We start from the raw sequence: 23,542 nt of genomic DNA, 5'->3' as shown, positions 1-23,542 counted from the left end.
CAAAAAGACATCTATAGTCAGGACAGAACAACAAATGTCATATGCATGTGTGTATATAATAAATAATAGCTTTTTGATTACTTAAGTAATATATTCTTTGTAGAAAAGTTTAAAAATACAGATAAAAGAAAAGTCTCTCAAACTCCTATCATTCTAAAGTAATAGTAATGAAAATTTTGGTTTGTTTTCAAGATTTTATAACAAACACATTTACATACACACATCACACAAACTGTTTCTTCATCTACTTTTTAAAACACTTTATACTGGTTTTAAGAGCCATTAAGTGTAAACTAAACTTTCTTGCTTCTTCCTCTTGCTGGCTTTTTGACCTGCATTTCCATCATGTCTTTACTAGGTATAACCAGTTATTAAGTAGTTGTATCATGAATTTACTGTTATTGGGTAAACGTCTGGTCTTTCTGTTCACTCTCATTTTTGAAAAAAAAAACTTGGTCAGGCAACCTCATCCCTTGAGTCCTTAATTACTGCTATCTTCTGAATGTTAGAAGGGAATCATTCGCACTCATATCGGCCTTTACTTCTTCTTCAAAGAGTAGTGTCATTGTGCACTTAGGTCTGAAATTTAGGTTCTCACAATTAAACTAAAATTCAGAAATAATTCTGAATATGTTTCTGACTTGCCAAATGCTTAATTTATTCCTTTGTACCTTTTACTTTCCTAGCCCCAAAAAGTACTAGGGGAGGAAGGAAGGAAAGCATTAACTGACTAAAAACCAGCCTCAGAGCCAAATATTATATTCCACTCCATCAGCTCAAAGAAATATCACTCGGGACTCTATGAAAATGCATACCTTAACACAACTAGGTACATAACAGACTCTACATCCTTCCTCTAAATATCGTTAACTCTCACCTCCCTCCAACTTAAGAGAGCCTACAGAAATGTGAGACTGCCAGTTATTAAAAAATGTAAATAATCATTTAAAATTACTTGGATTTACTTCACAGTTGATTTTGTCATGTTAATGTGTTTTGACACCAGCATTAAGAATCTTTAAGTTAATATATACGACCACTTTACTATGGACTGTGACTTTTAGACTTTTTTCAGAGTTTCAAAACATTTAGTTAAACTCCATCTTACTAAGAGGTCCAGGAATGCTCTGGTTAAACTGGTGTGTTGGCAAATTCTACAATCTCAATCTTCTGCTTGAGCTACCAAGGAGGATTCAAAGAATCCTTCGGCTCTATTAATCAGTTTGGAAACTAATGCTGGAAGACAAAAGATGAATCCTACCACTTATTCTACAAATGAGAAAACTGAGATTCACAGAAAGAAAATAACTTACGAAGAGTCACATATCAGAATCAGGATTAGAATCCAGGCCTCAATATTGCTAATCATTTTCTGTATAAAACACACAGGGCCTCAGTCTTGTCCTCTGTGTTTCGCAGTTTGCTCAGCTATAGCATTACTGGCTAGGCTATTTTCTAGGAATATGATTTTATTTAAAATGTTTATTTCTTCTGAGTAGACAAAACAAGTACATGATATAAAATTCAAAAGTACAAAAACTAAGTAAAAAATTAAGCCTTTTACACCTAATATTGGTCTTTTTCCCATCCCCATGGCCCAAAGGTTAAATTTGGGTACCCTATTAAAGACAGTATAAGTTTATGCATCTATGTATGTACTCATGGAGGCTTTTAAAAATACAAATGGTAGCATGATACAGTCCCATTACTTGTATGTTTTTTTTTTTTTAACTTAACTCATTTGTTTTTAGTGAGTGAATGGAATTACATTGGTTAAATAAATGTTAGGGTACATCTTTATAATTGCCTACTGACAATCTTTTATTATTAAAATATATGATACTAGAGTGCATATTCTTGCATATTGGCACAGATATTTGAGGATAAAATACTTCGAGTGTCAGGTTAAAGCTATGTGTACTTTAAATTTTGAAAGCTAATGCCAAATTGTTTTTCATAGAGGTTATATGAATCCACATACCTACTAATTAAACTCATTAACCAAATAAGTATTTGGTTCCCAACATCCCCCTAAACAATGTGTTATCAAACTTTTTTATTTTGCAATGTCACAGGTAAACAGTATTTCATCATATTGTAATTAATATTTTTTGTATAAGACTGAAGATTTAAGCATATTTTTATTTGTCCAAGCACTACTTAGATTTGCTTTTCTATGAACTGATTATTTACATCCTTTACCACTTTTTTTGAATTCCATTCTTGGTCTTTGAATATTATTCTGTAGAAGTTCTTTAAATATTAAGAAAATTAGCCTTTGTCAATAAAATGTTACAAATTTTTCCCTATTTTTTTACTTTGTTAATGGTGTTTTTGTATGCACACATTTTCATGTTTTAGAGTCAAATTTATCAATCTTCTCTCTGTGGTTTAAGGGGCTATGTCATATATAGAGAGAACCTTCCCTACTTTGAGAATATTATAAAAATTTCCTATAATTTCTTCCAGTTTAGTTTTCCAGGTTTAAATATTTGTTTATGAATTAATGTTAGTCAAAGTTAAGAAGTAGGGAACCCAACTAATGTCCCTCTAATGATAACACAGCTTTCCAAATATTGAATCCACTTTCGCCTCTTATTTGAAATGCTACCTTTTAATTTTCCAAATTCCTATGCGAATTTGGATCTTTTTCTGAATTTCTATTCTGTCTAATAATCTGTCTTCTCATGTCCTAGTAATCATACTGTTTCAAGAGTCTAGCTTTATAATATATTTTAATGTTGGGTATGGTGGGCTAGTTTCCTTAGGACTCAGGCTATTCTTGCTTTTTTTTTTTTTTTACCCTATGAACTTTAGAGTCAGTATATGTAGTTACTTACACACACACACGCACGCACGCACGCACGCACGCACGCACTCCTAGTAGGTTCAGAAGCAATACTGCACACTGGTTAAAAGCACAGAATCTGTAATCATGCTTCCTGAGTTCAGATTCTGATTTAGTACCTTACTCTAACTGCAACCTTGGGCAAGTTCAGTAACCTCTTTGTGCCTCAGTTTCTTCACTGAAAATGGACAGAGTAATACCGTCACCTACCATGTAAAGTCACTGTGAGAACTAAATGAGTAATACATATAACATTTAGAACAGTGCCTGACATAGAGTAAGTGCTCAATAGTTAGCTAGTTTTTTTGTTTTGAGATATTAACTCCACATTAATTTTTTCCCATATTAACATAAGGGAAACTGACATCTATATGATTTTGAATCTTCTTATCCAAGAACCTTGTAACCCTTTCCACTTAAGGATTTGTGTCCCTGATAAACATTTTAAGGTTTTCTTCATATGGATCTTGTTTGCCCTTTTTCCTAACATAATGCTTTTTGTATTAAGTCCTGTTCAATATTAAGATCATGACCCCTACATTTTTTGTTTGCATATGCAAGTTATGTCTTTGCCTGTCTTTTAATTTTGTTATTCTTCTTGAGTTTCTTTGTTTTAGGAATGACAATAGTTTTGTGATCCAATCTGGGATCTTTTAATAGGAAGGTTTAGCCTATTTATATTTATTAATATAACACATATTTAATCTTTCAGTCATCAAATTTTATGCTATGAAAATTTTATGCTTTTTTATTGCTGCTTTATCTTCTTAAAAAGTTTACTGAATAGTTTGTGCTTGCTTTGTTTCAGTTACACATATATTTCTGATTATATGGAAGGTTTACTTTTTTGTTTTAGTAGTTATTTCAGAGTAAAAGTCTAAATTCTTTTAATTGCCTTTAAGGCCCAATATTATGATACCCTTTTTATCTCTGACTGTATTTCCAACCCCTCCCCCTCTTAATCACTCTGCTTTAGCTTCTCTAGAGTTTTTCTGTTTCTTGTATGCACCAGCTACGTTCTTGCTTCAGGACTTTTGCAACAGCTTAACTTCTGCTTAGAATACTGTTTGTCCAGATAATCATCAGGCTCTCTCACTTCCTTCAAATCTTTGCTCAAATTTCACTTTCCTACTTCAGCAGCTCAATTTAAAATGGCAATCCCAACAATAGGTATTCCTGATATATTTATTTCCTATCTCTATTATGAGTAATGATGAACTTAATTATGCTTTTTTCTCCTCCTCTACCATCCAGTTTAGTTTTACTATTTCTCTTAGGGTGTGTCTGTCTGTCTGTCTGTCTGTCTGTCTGTCTATCTATCTATCTATCTATCTATCTATCTATCTATCATCTATCTATCTATCTATCTATCTATCTATCTATCTATCTATCTATCTATCATCTATCTAACTATTTACCTACTTACCTATCAATCATCTACCAAGCTACATACCTCCCCACTCCCACACCTCTTTTACTGGATTTATTGATTTTAAATGACACCTTTGACAGCCCGTTATAAAACATGAGGTTTATACCACTTTACATCATTTCTGTCCCTCTCTCTTCCATTTTTTGTTAGTTATAGCATTACTATATTGTCAAGGTTTTAAACATCGTATTCTGCCATGTAAAACCTAACCTTCACATTTGTTTTAGTCTTTAATTTTATAGATCAATGGACTCTATGCTTACTACAATACTTTAGCTTTTATTTCTCCGTTACTTTCTTGGTTGGGTGAACTTCATCCTGTAGAAGTGGGGCTCATGAGAGCTAAATTCCCTGAAACTTGGCATGTTAAAAACTGTATCTGCCTTTATAATGAATGATTATTTGGATTGATATAAAATTCTTAAATTAATCTTTCTTTGAGCATTTCATAAGTAAAGTGCTAGTGTTGAATGCTGCTTTAGAGAAGTCTGAGGCCAGCCTCTTCTTTTGGAGACTGAGATCTCTGGACTTTGTTGAAATCTGTAACCATAGGTGTCATTTCTCAGGGTCTTCTCACACACATACTTGACATTCACTGGATCTGGTAGCTTTTCTTCATATATTGTGCTTTGGGAGTGCAGAGATCTCTCTGGTTGTGCTGTAGATGGAGCTTATATTTCTGTTTCTTATTCTCTTTCCTATATTAACTTGACTTCAAGAAAATGGCCCTTTACCATGCCATTATTTATTTAAGTGATAACTTTTTAATGCGGACATTTTCAAACATACACAGATGAGAGAACAGTGTGATGAATTTCTTCTATGTATCCATCACCTGCTTCTATACTTACCAACAGTTTGTCAGATTTGGTCCATCTATATCTACCCATTTTTTTCCCATAGAGTATCTTAAAGGAAATTCCAATCATCATACCACTTTATCTGAAAATATTTCAGTATACATCTACTTGGCCATTTTGAAACAGGAAGTCCTTGGTCCTCCGTGATTTTACAAATTATCCTCAGTAATAATAAAAGATGTTTTTGTGGGAGAATTACATGAATATATGGTTGTCTATGAATATTATTTGTCAAGATGCTATAGAACATGGGTTGGCAGCCCAGCCACCAGTTTCTGTAAATAAAGTTTTACTGGAACATAACCAAGTCCATTCTTTTATTTATTATCTATAGTCCATTCGTCTACTTTCATACTACAATGGCAGAATTAAGTAGTTGTGCAGTTGGAGGAGAGTTGAGTAGTTGCAACAGAGACTGTATGACCCACGAAGCCTGAAATATTTAGCATCTGGCCATTTATCAAAATGTTTGCTGACTCTTGTAGAAGCCTGCCTCTTAGTTTTGAGATAATTCACTTTTCCAAAGTCCTTCCCAGTCAGTTCTACAATGACACTGGAAATTATAAAGTATTACTTAAGTGTTCACAAACACACATATAGGTCCTTTTCTTTATTTAGACCTTCTAATAAGGCCAAGATAAACAAAAATGATTTTGTTCTTGCCTTTTTCTTTGAAATATGGCAACAACAACAAAGGAAAACAAAGACAAAAATGGAGAGGAATATAGGTGTTCAAGCCAAAGATGCATTGCTATTTTAAACTATTCCATGACTCTCCTAGATTGAATATATTTTGTTGTTTAAATTGGATATTCTTAATAAACCACAGGAAAATAAAGCTTTGAATAAATACTTGACTGATGCTGAAAGTTTAAAAAATCTGCCAGAAGTTAAAAAAAGAAAAACATTCAGGCAAATGGCATGTATTATTCACATATTTAAATTTCATAGGCAGGAAAGATTAAGGTTAGGAAAATAAATATTCAGAACATGCAGAAATCATCACAGAAAGAGTAAATGTGGCAATATCAATGCCAAATGAACAAGGTGGTTTGGTGACAACACAGTCCCTTAAAAGGAAATACAAGTTTATACTTTTGGTATGAGACAGTGCACATCTTTGATAAGTAACTTGAAAACTTCTAGGAAAAACAGGCTTGCAGTTAAATAAATAAAAGTATAACATCTGCCCTGGCATTATGACATTTCCCTTTAATCTTAACCCCAGGAGAGGAAAACTGCTAGTGTTATCAGGTTAGAGTTATACTACAAAACACTATAATTTTATTCTCCCAAATCCTAAGATTGAAGCTAATAAAAATAATCAAACTTTCATATTATAAAAAGACATTTCATGCCCTCAGAGCAAATTATTAAATTCAAGTCAAAACTTACTTTGAAATTCTTTACTACTACCATAAATTAAACAGCTTCTCCTACACTCACCTTTCATTGTTTAGAAGAGCAAACTCAGCAATATATTCCTGCCAGCAACTTCGGAAGACTGTCAAGTCTAAATAATCTGTCAATACCTCCAAAAATTCACAGCCAGTTAGACATTAAAACAAAGCAGGGGGGAAAAAATAGAAGAAAGAAACAAAAACATAGTTCCTTATTAACCCAATTTCTTTTACTTAAGAAATTCTTGGGACCTAATTTCATAGGACACAAATATTTATTAACTGTGTCAAACTATATCAAACGATACTATGTTAACTACATCTAACAGCTTTAGATGAAGTAACTATATTTATATATTTGTCCATGGCTAAAACTTTGTTAAAAGTAGCCTCACTATACCACAAGTTTAGATGTGTCAAATTATATCCTTTTGTTACATTATCCTTATAACATGAAATGCTTAGGAGAATGCATCCTTTCAACACGTTCTAAAAGTTTTTTTTTAATACCAGGGAACCCATGTTTCAACAACTTTGCCAGACCTATTTCCAGAATCCAGTGTTTATAAGCATACTAGCATTAACAGTGTATAACTATTCAGTTGGTGTAAAGCAAGACACACCCATAACAGCTTCTACAATTTGGTATCAGTTTTGTCTATACCCTTGATATAATAAAATTGTTGAAGCATCACATCAGATATAATTTTTCACTACTTCAGCTCTACCAATATACTAAAATAAGCACTATGGCTTTAAACTCTCCAGATCTAATATAGGGGAAAATACTGTAGTTGGAAGACATGGGCCAGTTCCAACTTATGATCTTAAATTTAAATCAAGTCTCAATTTCTTCATCTGTTAAGTTAAAAACAACATCAATGACAACAAAACTGACTATTTCACAAGGCTGATTTCATATAAGGATAAGTGACAAGATAAACATAACAATACTTGAATGACTAATGTTCTGTCAAAATGTAAGATATTTGGAAAAATAAACATAATGCATTTCAAAAACCACAACTATCTCTAAACAAAGAGATATCATACAATATAAACACCTCATGATGTTAAAGGTAGAAACCTGAGTTTTAAAAGAGAATCCCTTCAGATACCACCATAAAAAACCATTTAAAGGGTTAGACTAGACACAGGGCATATTTTTTCTTCTTTCAATAATTCAAGGAAACAAAGTTTCTGATACAGTTTAAGTGAAGGTGGTGTTTATGTTTTGTGAGTTAAATTATATATTATAGTTTAATATTAGAAAATTATTTTCTTCTTGAATATATTATTTAAAATTGTTACATTTTATTAGAACATGAGCAACATTTCTCCCACTAGAATATATTATTTTATAATGCAAGTCATGATCCAATTTATATACTTTTGATTTCTAAGAGAATTTCTTATCTACTAAAACAAGGCAATATGAAGGACTTTCTGTTGCATCTTTCGACATCAGTTTTCTAATTAGGAAATCAAATTGAGCTCCCAAATTATCAGTAAGTTTATTTTAAAATTAATACTTGTTCACTGAACTCATAGTACTTTGAAGATCAAATAAGATAATGTATATAAAAGCATACAAGGCAAACCTTAGCCATAAAATTCTAGCAAAAGACTAAAATAATCAGAGCACTCAGACCTTAACTACAACTAGTTGTATATCATATTATTCAATATAATATAAATTGATGAAATGCCATTTTTTCTTATTCTAATAAATACAAATATTTATCCATTTAACAGTATCAAGAAATGCTCATTAAAGAAAATTCTCTTACAGTAGGTTTTAAAATCAATAACTAGGTTCTAAGATTGAAAAGAGTAGTGTTTTTTTCTAGATCACTACTTAACGAAATGAAGATAACTTGGCATAAATTAACTTCATTGATAAATAATGTTTCTATTTTAGATTTTGGTATTACCCCCAAATTACAACCTATGGTTTATACTGTACAAGAATCAGAGTCTAAAATCTACCATTGTGTAGTATAGATCCCTAGTATTTGAGACAATTCTACCCTACGTTTGGAATGTGTTTTTATCCTGATAGTTGCTACATTTTCCTTAATGGTTGCCCCTTTACGCCTTGGGTCTCATTACAGATGTTAATTACACCATAGCAAGGAATTTTTGATTTCCTTAAGTGACAACCTGCCTTTCTCACAGTGAATTGGAAAGTTCTTTTCTATTTTGTTCCTTTCCTTCTATTAAGACTCCATTATTCATAAGAAAAGTGAAAACAGTGGCCCCTTTGTATTATCCTTCCTGTTTTTTTTATAACTATCATTTTATCTAACACTTTGTTATGAAACTTTCCCAACATATAGCAAAACTGAAAGAATTTTACAGTGAACACCCTTTTATACCCTTCACCTAGATTCATATTATCTATCCCTCTATTCTACAGAAATAAGAATCTCTAGTTGTTTATCATTTTTAAATGTAATACATTCTCCATTTCCTTTACAACCCTCCTGTGCTACTCCCAGATTTCACCCATCCTTGTTTTCATTTGTATCACTGTATTCTAATTATCCATTTAGATACCTGCCTTCCCTTCAGAGTAATGATCATACTGAAGGCTACCTTCATTTCTTTATATATCAATACCCCCCTGCCCCATCCACTAGTAGAAAGTAGAAGCTTGATATTTACTTGAGTTGTCTTCTTTGTCTCTTCATCCTTGTATCTCGATATCTTTGACAACTTTTATAACTTGCTTTGTGTCCCAGTTTTCCTACCTTGGAAATTGTTATTTTACTGCTAAACTATCCTGAAAAATAAGGAAGTAGTTATAGTAGTAGCATATAGTAGTTATAGTAGTATAAGCATTTTGGTAGAAGAACAGAGTACAAATTTCTTATATATATTAAATGAATATTTTATTTTTTTAGCTGCTATAGGTATAAATGTATTCTATGCTGTATTGAGATGGCCATTAAATATAATGCTAATTATTATTTTTAAACAACAAAAACCCAAATACGAAATCCTTAATTTAAAGAACTCATGGTCCTATAAAATCCAGCATTGTATCTTTCAACAATCATTTGCACAATTCAAAGCAGCATATAGATTTAGATATGTATAAAAGAATAAAATCAGAATGCAAACTACATGGGAGTATGAACTCTTAATAAGTATTTGTTAAATGAATAAATGTAGCGAGTTTGAAAGATGTTTTTATTGAGAGTAAAAATGGAATGTCATTGATTGTTCTTTTTGATCAACAGTTCAATTTGGCTATGGTTCTTTTAATCACTGAATTCATATTTCCTTTCATAGTTCCATTAAAGTCTGTGTAATCTCAATATTTGTTGGGGAAACAGGTGTTGCATCTATGAATTAATGTATTGGAATCAAATTCCTTTCTATGAAGTAACATAAATAAGGAAATATAGGAAAATAAGAACTTTAGAAATACTTTATTTTGGCTTGATGAGGAAACACGTATATTATTCTCTATACATAAATTAAATAATTTTGTAATTTTTTTATTCTGCTATTGCCTGGGGGCTATAAGATTTCTGTGCTTGTTTAGATAACTGCTACTCAAAATGTAGTCCATGTATCCGCAGCATCAGATGAACATTAGAAATGCAGATTCTCAGGCTTGATGCCACACTTAGTTAATTATAATTTGCATTTTAACACGATCACTAGGAAATTCACATGCATATGCACATTAAAGTTGCTAGAGTTCATCCAGATTGATATTCAAGGGGGTACGTTAGTTATGTGCAGGAGTCTCAGACATTTTACATTTCTCATTTATCAAGACACCAGCATAAGCAACTAGGTAGGGCTCGTGGGGAGACAAGATAACATTACAGAAAGAATATTGCAATGAGTTTGAAAAGCTACATTCTAGTCTCATCTCTAGTTGTGTGACCTTGAATCTAATCTTCTCATCTGTAAAATGAACAGGTCATACATCATACATTGTAAGGCCCTTCTACCTCTGAAAGTCTATGAATTTATGAAATAAATTCCAATACATATTTCAGGAAATGGTTCAATTGTATGTGATATCTCAAGAAACTGGGTCTACTTTTAATGCTATGCAGAGGCCCCAAATCCCTGGACTTAGACCCATATGGTCATGGCCTGTTGGGAACGGCTGCACAGCAGGAGGTCAGTGGCAGCTGACCAAGCGAAGCTTCATCTGTATGTGCAGCCACTCTCCAGAACTAGCATCACCGCCTCAGCTCCACCTCAGATCATCAGGCATTAGATTCTCATAGGAACACAGGTCCCTGGTGCCAGAAAGGTTGAGGACTGCTGCATAGAGGCCTTGTCCATCAATTACTTAATATTTATTTAGGTTTAAAAATCAGCCTCTATCCTTCATTTTTATACTTGGTTTCTAGAAGATGCACAGTGGTGAATAACTTAGGAAGTGGGTGGCTGCTATTAATAATCCCTCTCACTGCTTCCTTTGTTCTTGAATGCTGATAAAACACAGGTAATAGGATTCAGGAAAAAGTAAAAGCAGATTCTGTATTTTGTACAGGAGCAGGAGAATGTTATTGTTCTTAAGAAATATGGCTGAAGCATTTAGAGGTAAGGATTAAGATGTCTGACACTGTCTAATGGATCAGGAAATAATAAAGAATAATAATACGTATTTATACATATATGCATGTGTATGTAAACAGAGAAATGAAGCAAATGTGGTAAAATATTAATAACTGATAAATCTAGGTGAAAAATCTAAAACTGTACATTGTACTTTTTCGAATTTTTCTGTTTGAAATTTTTTCTAAATACATTTAAGAGGGGAAAAATTCACATAATTCTTGCTATATATGTATATATTATATATGTTATATACAATATAATATTTATTGACCTCAAATGCCTTGGTTCTACTCTTCTTTAAAAATAAAACATAATAGGTTTATTTTTCTGTAACCTTTAAAAAACAAAAGAAAGGCTAGGATAGAAGAAAAAAATCATTACATAGATTTCGGTGTACACTCACATGTTACTTCCTTATTTTGCTGTTTAGCTACAGATTTGCATAATTTTTTTTCTTAGCTAAGGATAAATAAAAGGGGAAAAAGAAGTGGTCATGAGAAGTCACCTAACATTTTCGTTATTATTAACGAAGTAAACAATTTCAAACCAAAAGCAGTCCTTGTGTGATTTTCAGCTTTGCTCTAGCTTCAGCTAATAATGAAAAAGAATGTAGTTACCACTCACAAATATAAATAACTACAGGCCTTTTTTATTCCCTTGCAACGAGAGGGACACAACAGCTGCTATAAAAATCACTCTCCATCCTCCCATGTGTTCTGTAAGTGTAAAGACTTATAACACGAGAAGACCAAACCATAAAAAGAGAAAGTAATAGCAAAGCAGTTGGTTTTCTTTCAGAATTCCTTTTCCATTTATTTTAAGTTTTCTTACTCAATTAAAAACAAAATGAATACGCTGTCTGCTTTTCTAACAACTGTCCTGCTTTAACTGTAAATCCCAATCTAGAATATAAGTAATAGAACTGTGTACATGAGAACAAGTAGTCTACCTTCAATTAATTAGAGATGTAAAAATATTTATAAACTTTATTTGTCTTTAATACTCTGGTCTCATATAAATACACAGATTTTGATATCTCTTCCTCTTTTTATCTATCTCAGTGAAGGGGATTTATTTTAATTTGCTTGATTTTTAATAATATTCTTACCAAAGTTGTTTCAGAGTATAACTTCAGATAATTAACAATTATTTAAAATTAATACAAAAGAATAACAATCATTAAAGGTCTTAGTGCAGTACAAAGAGTAAGATCACATAAGATAGTTAATTTTCATATATAATTCGAATTGGAAAACACTCAACCCAGAATGGTTCTCAGCTCATTCTGCCTGATTCCAGCTGATCTCTCCATCTGCTTAAAGATCATATAGGGACCAATTTCTTATTCTTAGCAAACCAGTCTAGTCACAAGTTCACACAGTCCGAGATACTGGCAGATCCTTCCTCTCTCTCTGTCTCGCTCTCCTTCTCCCTCACTCCCTCTTCCTCTCCCTCTCTGGCTCTTCTCTGAGAGAGATCACAGTTACCATTATCACTACCATCCTCTCAGTTTTCTAAGTATTCACAGGGCCCAATATTTAAAATTATTTTATTTATCTTTGGTCTGTTCTACAAAGAATTTGGGGCAACTACAACACAAGCATATACCAAGAAATAGTGGTAACTTTTTTTAAATTCTGGAATTGAAATTAAAAGACCAGGACTGAGAAAAACCAAAATACTAGAAAACAAAGAATGGGGGAAGAGTATGTGGACCATCGAAACCTTCATAACTACTATATTAAGTTCCATATTTGGCTCTAAGCCTCTGTGGTAGCCATAATAATGCCTCCCCTCAAATGTCCATGTCCTGATCTCTGGAATTTTTCAGAATGTTACATGGCAGAGGGAAATGAAGTTTGCAGATGGAATCAAGGTTGCTAATAAATGTATTTTAAGAGAAGGAGATTATTCTAGATTACGTGGACAGGACTAATGTCATCACACGGGCCTTTAAACAGAAAGAAGAAGATGTGGGTATGGAGAAACCAGAGAGATGGTAATGTGGGAACAACTGAGAAAGACTCTCTTGGTGTCGCTAGCAGAAGGGGTCAAGGCAAGTGGGTAGCCTCTGGAAGCTGGAAAAGGTGAGGAAACAGATTCTTCCTTGGACCTTCCAGAAAGGAACATAACCTTGATGATACTTTGGTTTTAATCTAATGAGACCTGTACTGGCTTCTAAACAACTGAACTATAAGATAATAAATTTTTGTTTTTATAAGCCACAAAATTTAGGGCAACTTGTTAGAACAACAATATAAAACTATTATAGCCTCCTAGCACCCAAGACAAAAAGATAACACAATCAGTGATAATTCTCATTAATAGAAGGGAGGAAACATAATAACCTGTCAGGAAAGGCAAAATATTTTCCAGCACAAGGTTCTAAAAGAAATTTCTGATGCAGTTCTTTGAGTAATAATAGTAGGTATAGGGTTCCCAGTAATATTCTGGATATACGTAAGTAATTTCACAGAATTGTTTTTTATATCATTCTTTGATAAAAGATGAGGGTATTTGTATCATCATAAATACAATTGAGTAAAGTCAATCTTTGAGAGCTAAAATAACATTAAACAAGTTTTTTGGGGGGCAGAGTCAGCTTGATGTCAAAATTATAACTTAGGATAACATAAATATTATAAACAATTAAGTGCAATAATAAAGTTTATTTGGAATTAAAAACTACTAATAGATCTACACATGCTATGAATCTCAAGATTTAAAAAATTGAAAGATATGCAAATTACAGTACTCTACATGTAAATTTAAAAGAAACATACATACAAATTATTTTACTTTTCATATGTATTTACATACAATAATATATTTAATATAGTTAAATATTAAAATATATGGGAAGGATATAATTATCTCTGGGGAGAAAGGGTTTTGGGTTTGGGGATGGGAATAAAGGTAGCTTTGTATAGTATCATATATTTATTGTTTATTTTCTTAGTAAAAAAAATCTGAAACAAATTTAACAATGTGAATATTTAAATTAAGGGTGGTATTTGTTGTATAATTCTCTGTAATTTTCTATTTTACAAAAATTTCCAAATTATTAAAAAGAAAAATAGGACTGCTTACCCATTAAATAGTCTTCAACAAATACTACTTATCCATTTAGGTTTTTTATGGGAGCTGGAAAGAATAAAGCTTAAGATTTTATTTTCTGATAAAGGCCTGGACTTCATATTAACAAAACCAAAAAACATTTATTAATTTGAATTTGGTTTTTGTTGCTCAACATTATATCTATTAGATTCATTAATTTTGTTGAGTATAGCAGGAGCGAGTTCTTCTTTATTGCTGTATATCTATATATCCATTATATGAATCCATTGTATGAAGATTCCAAAATGGAAATTTGGGCTATTTCCAGATTTGGCTGCAGTAAATGTTCTTTATATGTCTTTTGGTACATTTATGCATCCTTTGGGTACAAGAGTAGAAATGTTGGATCATAAGATATGCATATGTTCAGCTTTAACAGATATTGCCAGTTTTTCAAAGTGGCAGGTACCAACTTACATATATATCTACTAATGTTTAAGAGTTTCAGATGCTCCACATTCTTGTGGATACCTGGTATTGTTAGTTTTGTTAAATTTGGGCATTCTGGTAGGGGTGTATGTTATCTCCTAATTGTTTTATTCCTTGATGACTAATGAGGTTGAGATCCTTTTCATGTGTTTATTGACCACTTAAATAACCTCTTGTGAGTAGCCATTCAAGTTTCTTGCTCACTCTTTTGTTAGTTGTCTTTTTACTATTAAATTTCTTAATAGAGTTGGGATATGACCCCTTTGTCAGATATATGTGTTGCTAATGTCTTTTCTCTATAGCTTGCTGCTTCTCTCTCTTAATGGTATCTTCTAGTGAACAGCATTCTTTAATGTTATCCAATTAACAATCTTTTCCTTTATAGTTAGCACTTTTTGTATCCTGTTTAAGAATTCTTTTCCTAAAATCTTGTCCAGGGTCATGAAGATATTCTATGTTTTCTTTAACAAGTTTATTTTTCTACCTTTCATATTTAGATCTACATTTTTACCTAGTTTTTTTTTTTGTCTGATGCTAGATAAAACCAACATTAAATATATTTTTTTCCATATGGTATCCAATTGACCTAGCACCATGTATTGAAAAGACCATCCTTTCTATACTGAATTGAGATGCAGCACTTGTCATAAATCAGGTGTGTGGGTCTGTTTCGGTACTTTCTACTTAGTTCCATTTATATATTCATTTACCTTTGGACCAGTTCTACGCTATCTCAATTACTACAGTTTTATTAAGTGTTAATATCTGGTAGTGTAAAGCCTTCAATTTTGTTTTTCTTTGAGATTGTCTTGGTTATTCGTAGCCCTTTGCATTTCTTTACACATTTTAGGGACAGTTTGCTATTTCTCACAAAAAAAAATTTTCCTGGGGTTTTGACTGTGATTATACAGAATATATAGATCAATTTGGGGAGCGCTGACAATTAAACAATAATGAATATTCCATTTCATAAACATGGCATATTCCTCCATTCACTTGGATCCTCTTTGTGATTTTCTCTGTAGAGGTTTAGCACATCTCTCATTAGATTTATTACTAGATATTTTTTATGTTTTTTGATGCTATGTAAAGAGTACTATTTTTTAAATTTCATTTTCTGATTCTTGGCATATAGAGATACAACTAATTTTAAAGACTTTGTATTGAAGTATAATATGTATGAGAAAAGAATATCATAAGTGTTACAGCTTGATGAATTTTTAAAAAATGATACTCCTGTATTAATTTTATCTTCAGAGTCTTTTGAATTTTGACATAAACAATTACATCACTTGCAAATAATAGTTTTATCTTCCTTTCTAAGACATTTCTTTTTCTTCCCTACTGTACTGGGTAGGACTTAAAATCCAATAGTGAAAATGGTGGTGGTAGCCACAACCTTATCTCACTCATGACCTCAAGAGAAAAATCTTTCAATATTTCACCATTAAGTTTAAATTTATTGTAAACTTTTGCAGATAACTCTTTATCAGATTAAGGGAGTTCCCATCTATTCCTAGTTTGCTGAGAGGGTTTTTTGATTGTTGTTGCTTATTTGTTGTGTGGAAGATGTTTATACCTATTTTTATGAAGAAAATGGCCTGAACTTTCTTTCCCTTTCTTATAAGGTCCCTGTTGGCCACAAAAAAAGTTATAAAGTATTCCTACTTTTTATATTCTCTGGAAGAGTTTCATTACAACAGCTATTATTTCTTCCTTAAAATATTTTAAAGAATTCATCAGTGGAGCCTGGAGTTTTCTATGGGGGAATACTTCAATTATAAGTTAAATTTATTTTATAGAGATGAGACTAATCAGATTTTGTATCTCTTCTAGTATGGATTTCATTGTTTTTCTTGGGAGGGGGGGAGTCATGCTTTTTAAAAAAATAAAAGCATTATCAAGACCTAATTCATATACCATATAGTTTACCTATTTAAAGTATACAATTTGATGATTTTTAGTATATCCAGAGTTTTGTAGCCATCACCACAATCAGTTTTAGAACATTTCATCACTCCAAAAACTTCATATCCATTAGCAGTTATTTCCTGTTCCTCCCCACCTCCAGCCCCTAATAACCACTAATTTACTTTCTTTCTCTATGGATCTGTCTATTCCGGACATTTCATATAAATGAAATCATACAATATATGGTATTTTGTGACTAGCTTTTTTCACTTAGCATAATGTTTTCAAGGTTCATCTGTATTTTAGCATGTATCAGTACTCCATTCATTCTTACTGCCAAGTAATATTCCATTGCATGGATATATGCCATTTTGTTTATCCATTCATCAGTTAATGGCCACTGGGTTGTTTTCACTTTTTGGCTATTATTAATAATGCTAATATAAATACTTGTGTACGAGTTTTTGTATGAACATGTTTTCCTTTGAATAGTCACCTAAGAATAGAATTGTGAGATCATATGGGAACTGTATATTGACATTTTGAGAATGGGCAAACTGTTTTTATAAAGTGGCTGTACCATTTTACATTTACATCATTAATGTATAAGGGTTCCAATTTCTCTACATCCTTACCAACACTTATATCTGTCTTTTCTATTGTAGCCATCTGAGTGGATGTGAAGTGGTACTTCATTGTGGCTTTGATTTCCATTTCTCTGATGACTAATGACATTGAGCATCTTTTCATGTGCTTATTAGCCATTTATATATTTTCTTTAAAGAACTGTCTATTCAGATCCTTTTTAAAACCCATTATTAAACTGGGTTATCTGTCTTTTTATTATTGAGTTTAGCATTGGTTTTGGTCAAGTTATTCTAGGAATTTGTCCATTTCTGTGAATTTTTAAATTTATTGGCATAAAATTGTTCAGAATACTCTCTTACCTTTTTAATGGCTGTAGGATCTGTAGTGTTATTTCCTTTGTTCTTTTCTTGATATTTGTAAATTGTGTCTACTTTTCTTCTTAATCTGTTATAGTTTGGATTGATATTTCTTCTCTGATACACTTCAAATATTGGAAGATTTCCCATGAAAATGTAATGATTTCTAGCTTACTTCCACTGTGGTTAGAGAGCATACACTGTATGATTTCAATCTTTTGAAATTTATTAAGACTTACTTTATGGCCTAGCTTATGGTCTATTTTGGAAAATGTTCCTTGTGCATTTGAAAACAGCCAGGTATTCTACAGTTGTTGGCTGTGGTATTATCAGGGTCTTTTAATACCAGGTGAGTTAAAGCTGACATGTTTTGGTGACAATAATAGGCTTAACTTTGTTTCTGGACTAGAGAGCGGTTCTACCCCGTAAACTCAAAATCTTCAAGAAACTGCTCTGAGGAACTTTCCAAATAGAATATGGTTCTACCCTCAATACTGTGGCATTAAAGTCAAGCAGAAAAGCATGTATATTTGTTTCATTCTGATGAGGAGATCAATTACATGTTAAGAACTCAGGGATACATATTAATTTTACTAAGACTGGAAGAAAAGGTTGATGTGAACCATTTTTATTCTCTGGATTTACATAATCTAACTGGTTTTTAAACCAGTTTTCTAGAAATATACATTCTCCAAAAAGCTTATCTCATATAATTCACAATATTTGAACACCAGATGAAGTTTAAAATTAGCTGACGACTTCATTAAATTTTATATGAAGAGAGTACTTTATCAGGAAAATATCAATTTTGTATTTCACGTGGGCTTTGGGGACCAAATGTTTTGGTTTAAAAAATATTTAAACCCTTATAAACTTTTTGTTTTTGCTTTTCATCATAGATCTTTGTTCCTTTTCTAGTCTGTTTCCTGCAATGTAGGAACCCACTGCTTCTCCTAGACAGAAGTAATGTTACAAGAAAGTTAAAAATGGACAATGGTGTAGAGATAAAAAAAAATCAATTTCAGTTGGCAAAATGGGTGCTAAATTTAGGATCAGACTTTGATGTACTAAATTCAAGTCCTGGTCTCAATACTGAGTTGTTATAAGGCAGGTGATTGTGTGGAATCTAGTATCATGTTACCATTTGAACACAAAACAAAGCAAAATGAAAAGGGAACACATTCAGAATGTGGTAGGAAATAACCTCAACCAAAACACTGTGAAACTTCATGTTATTGACCCATTAAAAAATCCTAGCCAAGTAGACAAATAAGAAGTCTAAAAGGAGATCTCTAGTTGATCATTTGCCAGTAAAATATCAATTCCTTGTTATGCCTGTCTTCAAAGCAAAGCCTGAGTAATGATGACAATCACTTAAAGTGAAAAGTGAAACTGAGACACCAAAAATATTTATTTCTTTTTAATAATTAAGCTGGGAAGTTCATGAGTATAATTAGTCTCATGAGAATGAGAAAAATTATCAAGAATAAAATCTAACAGTTCTTACAATACATGACACATAATAACTTATTTCTTACTGACAAAATTCAGTAAGAATTTTGTTACTAACAAATTCAGTAAGAATTCTGTTACTAACGAACGTTAACAGTAACAACAAAAACACAAGGTATGTAAGTATGTATTACACACATGCACAGCACAGATGAAATATGCTCTGAAGCACACATGTAAAGTAAATGGATCATATCTTTCAACAGATTCTCATTGATGGAAGGTGCCCACTTCAAGCACAATGCTTACTTCCTGCCCTGTAACGAACATATATCACTCAACTTCAGAGAATAAATAGCAAATACTTTCCCCTCAGACTTATCTTCAAGAGTGAAAGTATATTTATGTTGAAGTAGGCAGAAAAAACATTTCTCTTTGAGTCAACAACACTATTTATAATGTTTAAATGGACCGTATATTAGTTAATAGCATTGTATCAATGTTAAATTCCTTGAGTGTAATGGTTATATTATGGTTACGTAGGAGAATATTCTTATTCTTAGGAGACACATGCTGAACTTTTTATGGATGAACTGTCAATGATGTCTCAAAAAACTCAGTGGAAAAAAAATTATCCCCTGGCAAAATATTAACAATTAGTGAGTCTAGATAAAGGTAATTTGGATTTCCATTATATTATTATTTCAATTCTTCTGTAGATTTGAAATTTTTCTAATTAAAAATTAAAAAGGAAAGTATTTATTAAAAATCCAAAAATTGTAAGATTAGTGGGCTACTATAGACTAGGGTACTACAAGTATTAAATATTTAGAATACTGTAAGCTCCTTGAAAGAAAAAAATTTCCTCTTTGACTTCTTATAGTTATCTTGGCATTTATACGTACTATGCTATAATCTAAATTTACAGATGAGTATTTAGCATGCTGGCGTGAAGGAAATAGTAGGAAACAGTGGGAAATAGGAGTAGCGACAATAAATGAAAAAACCTGTATCTAAACAGTGTGTGTGTGTATGTGTGTGTGTGTGTATGTGTGCGTGTGTGTGTGTGTGTGTTCTTACCTAAAACCCTTGACTCTTAAAAAATCAGACTCTTAATTTCAGAACATGCTGAGATCTTTATTATCCTAAAGCTAATCTAAGCAGATGAGAGAGAATAAATTCCTTTATTATAAAGTCAAATAGGAGCTGCAACAATCATGATGGGCTATTTTGTTATCCAAAAACACTTTGCAGTACCTGGGTATAGGCCTAATGGTGATAGATTGGCAGTGGTTCAGGAGGCTTATTCCTACCCCACTATGCTCAAATGGCAAGGTCTTACTAGTATTTCCTTTAGTGCATCTATATGAAACACAATGTTAATCCCTAAGACCTATCTTTTATGAAATAAAAATGCAGAGAGATATTACAGGTTTCAGATATATAAAAGAGACAGAGTTTTGTGTGAATGCCTAATAAAAACATTTTTCACCTCTTTTCTTTTTCTATTGCCACTTTCCCTTTTCACCAAAATGTCAGATTTACTGTGAAAGCTACTTCCTGGAAGTACATATTCATGTGAACTATGTGTGACTTTCAAGTTATAAGGCCTATCCTGGCTTACTCCAATTTGTCAAAAGAATGAAAATCAACCTAAATTCTTCTCTTATGTTGACTTTTTTAGAGATGCTGGTTAGGATCCAGACATCATTCTCCATGGGCTTCTTCTACCAAATATTCAAATGGCATCAAACAAAATATTTTAAATCTTTTTCTGCCTTGTCCAGAAGAAGGAAGTATTATAGAGATAAAACAGAGTCGAAAGTGGCATTTGTTTATACACTGACTTAATGTTCCTATAAAAGAAGGATTAAAAGCATTAAGAGTTAGAAATTACTTTCATTTCCAGTGTGTAACACTCAGTGCCAATATGTTTAATGTCACTGAACAGCATCATTAAGACAATGCTGAGTCAATGCTGTTTTCTTATGTTCTGACAACATTAGCTCTTTGAGGATGGCCAGAATGTCACATTCTTCCTTTTTGGATTCAACAGTACTACTACTGCTAAGTAATTCAGTAACTGATCTTTAGTAACAATTGCAAGAAATAAAAGCCAGTCAATTCTACAATCAAGGTGTGTTAAAGGGGTTGATGGTTCTAAAATGGAAATGATCATAAATGTCAAGAAGGCCAAAGGAGAACTTTAGTGGCCTCTCAGAACAGTACTTCGTTTTATTTTCATAAAGTTAGTTAGCAAAATCCTGTGAATATCATTATTACAACAGAGAAATCACGGTTTGCTCACACTTAGCCTGTCCTGGGACTCTACTACATTTTACATTTGAAGCATGAAAAAATCTGAAAAGTCACAGAAGAGGACGATGACCTAAATTACCAAGAGGACTTCTTCATTCTAAATTACATTTTTCTTCAATTCAATATAGCCAGAACAGTTGCTCAATGACAAGCTGTTTAAGTCGTTTAAGTTTTCTACTCTGTTATTGTCCTACCATCTAATTCTTTTTCAAGAAGGAAGTTGAACACTGCATTTTGTGTATTTCCAAACAGCTATTTTCCATTTTATAAAATTCTAAAAGAATTAAGCAAGTCAAAATATTATCTACATTTAGAGGTTAGAGTTAGTACTTGATTGAATATAAAGTACTTAGTATGTGTAAGGCACTCAATCAATGTTAATTTCCTTTCAGATAAAATTTCATAGCCCTTTGGGTCACTCAAGTTCATTAAAGTCTATTACTCTCCCTCCATTACTTTACTAATGCAAAATAAGATACTTCCAGCTTTTACTGACATTTATAATACTTTCCTAACTAGACTGTAAGCCTTTTGAAAACAGAAAGTGTCACATACTTCTCTTAATGATCATTTATAGTAAGCACTTAATAACTGTCATGTTAAAGACAATAATAATTTTAATACCCAAGGCCGGTGGCTACTGCAAGCAACATCTAAAGAACAGATGCAAATGTTTATCCAAAATAATAATAGGTGTCCTTATAAACTATTAGCAAGCCAGAATACCTCAGGCTACTATTAAGGTGGTGAGGTCAATACAATTGAATAATATTGGCACTCTGTAGGGAAAGAATATGTGATGAGACAGAACTAGCTAGGACTAAAGGGCCATATAACTATATTGTGTTAATGGTGACAGGTAGAAAGATAAGAAACAAACATACCTGAGAAGAGTCTCCCCTCCAAAGTAAAAGTTTAGTCACCATAATTACTTTACATGGAATGAATATATACAAGGTATTTGCTTTGCAATGGAGAGGCCTTACATTTGATGCCAAAGCCATTCAAAAAAAGTAACAGAAGTTGAAGGGAGAGAACCAACCAAAGACTATTCTTTTAGATCCTTCAATTTAGGGTATATACCAGGGGAGGAGTATGAAGGAAACTGACCACAATAAGTAATTACAAATTCACAGCAATGAAAAGAAATAGAAAAAAAGATTGGCAATAAGTTTGCTACATAACGCTTTTTATTAACCAGGTTGTTAAATGTTACTATTTATATAATGACATTATGCTGCCACTTCTCATCCCTTTTATATGGACTTGCTTATTTGCCTAATAGCTCAGAAGATGTTTTATAAGGAAGCTCAGTAACTTTACCAGGCTGCATCTTAGTTTTAATCATCCTGTATTAGCTACTTAAAAGCACCAACTGGCTGGAAGGGAATATCCTTCAGTTACTGAAGTATAGGAAGCCAGAGGAAATTTCCTTTTACTTAAATAACTACTAAAAGTTCTATTGTACAACTAATTAAATGTCTTCTTATTCTTTGCCCATTCCAATACCTTCCTACATGGTATTTTAGAGAAATTTAACATTTTCATTGCATTATCTGAAGAAAAAGAATCTGATATAAAATGAAAGACTTGCTAATGAGTGCTGCACCATATAACTAACATACCAGGTTCCTAAAAGATTCCTCTAGAGTTAAAAAAAATTATGAAAAACTTAGAGACTAGAGTAATTTTTTAGTTATGTTCAACTTTAAGGAGTATTTATTGATTCCTTGCTATGAAGGGTGAACAAAGCACATTTATACTTCTTTTCACGCCCCTTCCCCACCTGATTTATTAGTTATGTTGTTTTTATATCGAGATTTATAAATTTACAATCTACTCTGAAAGTATAATCTCCACTGAGGTATACAAGTTCTGTAATTAAATGAATTTAATTTCTTATTATCACACCATTTTTATCATGGTTTATTTCTGAATTATTTATTTTGATTCATCTTTTGATTAGCTATATTTTATCATGATATAATTTGTTTTAAAAAGGTCTATGAGTATTGGGTTTTTCCATGTTAGAGGACATACATATACTGTATTTATGCTTAAAGGATTTGGCTAGTTAAAAAATTCTGGGCAAAGCTCAGGACATGGTAGGCATTCCTCTGCTGTTTTCTAACATTGTTTCCTGTTGAGAAAAGAGCTAAACTAAGTCCAAGTTCTGTCCCCCTCCCACTACCTAGATATCCACAGAATTCCTTCTCTATTCTTCAAGTTCAAAATTT

General features: G+C 32.1%; 1 protein-coding gene across 2 annotated transcripts in view; it reads right to left on the bottom strand.

The window, feature by feature from the left end:
- The window catches only part of MCU (mitochondrial calcium uniporter), a 158,225-nt gene that overhangs the window by 29,265 nt on the left and 105,418 nt on the right, over nucleotides 1-23,542 (bottom strand). The window lies entirely within an intron of this gene.

This window comes from Pteropus medius, unplaced genomic scaffold (assembly GCF_902729225.1).
Source record: "Pteropus medius unplaced genomic scaffold, Ma_sr-lr_union100, whole genome shotgun sequence".
Lineage (NCBI taxonomy): Eukaryota > Metazoa > Chordata > Mammalia > Chiroptera > Pteropodidae > Pteropus > Pteropus medius.
This window is presented reverse-complemented; position numbering and strand designations above follow the sequence as displayed.